Below are 3,254 nucleotides of genomic sequence, written 5' to 3' on the forward strand. Positions count from 1 at the left end.
TTTTACTAATTTCTGGATGTATTAAATCATCCATGTGTCTCATCCTAGTGTGTGTGGCGGGCTCAGAGTATGCCTAAGGTGGGGTAACTATTTTAAACATTTTACTAATTTCTGGATGTATTAAATCATCCATGTGTCTCATCCTAGTGTGTGTGGCGGGCTCAGAGTATGCCTAAGGTGGGGTAACTATTTTAAACATTTTACTAATTTCTGGATGTATTAAATCATCCATGTGTCTCATCCTAGTGTGTGTGGCGGGCTCAGAGTATGCCTAAGGTGGGGTAACTATTTTAAACATTTTACTAATTTCTGGATGTATTAAATCATCCATGTGTCTCATCCTACTGTGTGTGGCGGGCTCAGAGTATGCCTAAAGTGGGGTAACTATTTTAAACATTTTACTAATTTATGGAGGAAAAAAAAGACCCAGCATTTTGCATTCAAATGTGCAGGGCGCACCGGCGTTTAAAGTCCAAAAGATGGCAGCATTACTCCACCGTAGTAATTATTTTCCTCCTTAAAGCTGTATACCATATGTTTCTGGAGGAATTAAATTCAGGCCTATAAGCCTACTGTGTGTGGCCGGCTCTTAGTGCACATTCTTAGGCTATGTATTTAATACAGAATAATGATTTTCTGGATGTATTAAATCATCCAGGGCTCTCATCCTACTGTGTGTGGCCGGCTCTTAGTGCACCTTTTTAGGCAATGTATTTTATACAGAATGATGATTTTCTGGATGTATTAAATCATCCAGGGCTCTCATCCTACTGTGTGTGGCCGGCTCTTAGTGCACCTTTTTAGGCAATGTATTTTATACAGAATGATGATTTTCTGGATGTATTAAATCATCCAGGGCTCTCATCCTACTGTGTGTGGCCGGCTCTTAGTGCACCTTTTTAGGCAATGTATTTTATACAGAATGATGATTTTCTGGATGTATTAAATCATCCAGGGCTCTCATCCTACTGTGTGTGGCCGGCTCTTAGTGCACCTTTTTAGGCAATGTATTTTATACAGAATGATGATTTTCTGGATGTATTAAATCATCCAGGGCTCTCATCCTACTGTGTGTGGCCGGCTCTTAGTGCACCTTTTTAGGCAATGTATTTTATACAGAATGATGATTTTCTGGATGTATTAAATCATCCAGGGCTCTCATCCTACTGTGTGTGGCCGGCTCTTAGTGCACCTTTTTAGGCAATGTATTTTATACAGAATGATGATTTTCTGGATGTATTAAATCATCCAGGGCTCTCATCCTACTGTGTGTGGCCGGCTCTTAGTGCACCTTTTTAGGCAATGTATTTTATACAGAATGATGATTTTCTGGATGTATTAAATCATCCAGGGCTCTCATCCTACTGTGTGTGGCCGGCTCTTAGTGCACCTTTTTAGGCAATGTATTTTATACAGAATGATGATTTTCTGGATGTATTAAATCATCCAGGGCTCTCATCCTACTGTGTGTGGCCGGCTCTTAGTGCACCTTTTTAGGCAATGTATTTTATACAGAATGATGATTTTCTGGATGTATTAAATCATCCAGGGCTCTCATCCTACTGTGTGTGGCCGGCTCTTAGTGCACCTTTTTAGGCAATGTATTTTATACAGAATGATGATTTTCTGGATGTATTAAATCATCCAGGGCTCTCATCCTACTGTGTGTGGCCGGCTCTTAGTGCACCTTTTTAGGCAATGTATTTTATACAGAATGATGATTTTCTGGATGTATTAAATCATCCAGGGCTCTCATCCTACTGTGTGTGGCCGGCTCTTAGTGCACCTTTTTAGGCAATGTATTTTATACAGAATGATGATTTTCTGGATGTATTAAATCATCCAGGGCTCTCATCCTACTGTGTGTGGCCGGCTCTTAGTGCACCTTTTTAGGCAATGTATTTTATACAGAATGATGATTTTCTGGATGTATTAAATCATCCAGGGCTCTCATCCTACTGTGTGTGGCCGGCTCTTAGTGCACCTTTTTAGGCAATGTATTTTATACAGAATGATGATTTTCTGGATGTATTAAATCATCCAGGGCTCTCATCCTACTGTGTGTGGCCGGCTCTTAGTGCACCTTTTTAGGCAATGTATTTTATACAGAATGATGATTTTCTGGATGTTTTAAATAGACACAGAGACGAATAACTCTTTCAACCTTTTATTGGTTCATCCAATGCCTGCATTCTGAGTTCTCTTACCCTGAATGCATCACTCAGGGTAGGTATAGATGCATAGAACCGATCTGCAGTCTCCATGGTATGGCACATGCTTTTACAAACTAACATGCGGTTCTCAGTGCTGAGATGTCTGACTTGGTTACTGACTGATGTTCGGATTATGGTAAACCCGATAGGTCCATCCATGCCTGCATGTTTCCATGCCCTTTGAAAGAGGTGGGTAATTTTGGTCATTTTTTTCCCTTGACTCTGAAAGACATACAAGCACTTTTTGTCTCCATAGCAGTAAGAGATGTCAGCCATGGCTCTTAACCATGTAGCCTCTTCAGGCATCAGGGCGAGGTATGCCGAGCCGTATCTCCTGTCCGTTTTGTGTCGATCAACCTGGGGAAATATGGATGTTACAAAAGACCCATGCCTCTCATGTTACTGTGTGTGGCGGGGGTAAGGTGGACTTATGTGGGCTTACCCAGACGACTGTACGGCCTTTGTCATCTTGGTCTGCGTTGTCTACTTGGTCCTTGGTCATATTGTAAAGAACCACAGGTCTATGGCCTGTTACCATCCCGAGATACCCTGTCAGATACCCTTGTAAGAGGCAATATGTGTCGTCTCTGGCCTCCTCCCTCATCTGGTCTGGAAGATAAAACCACCATGTTTAAAACATGTATGCCTATAAATGTGCACCTGTTGCGGGCTTGATATGTCTGTATTATGGCACTCACCTATGAGCCTGGGTATTTCCACTACTGCTATCTTCATAAATCTCTCAAAATCCTGGGTGGATTTTAGTTGTTCTGTAAGTGGATAAGTCAAAGGTTATACCATATGCATATGGATGTAATTTCTCCAGAATGTGCATGTGGATGTCAACATACTTGATTTAAGTCTTCTCACTGCCTGCCGGTGGCATCTCATATGTCTAGTGTGATCCTTCAGTAGCTTTTTGATTTGAAGGAGTATCTGTTTGATCTGGTGTGTTTGAAGGCCCAGTGTGTCCAGGTGGAAGGCTCGTGCGTGCTTTATAAAAGACATAGCGTTTATAAGCATGATATGTACCGTAGGGTG

Source organism: Brachyhypopomus gauderio, unplaced genomic scaffold (assembly GCF_052324685.1).
Source record: "Brachyhypopomus gauderio isolate BG-103 unplaced genomic scaffold, BGAUD_0.2 sc346, whole genome shotgun sequence".
NCBI classification, from domain to species: Eukaryota; Metazoa; Chordata; class Actinopteri; order Gymnotiformes; family Hypopomidae; genus Brachyhypopomus; species Brachyhypopomus gauderio.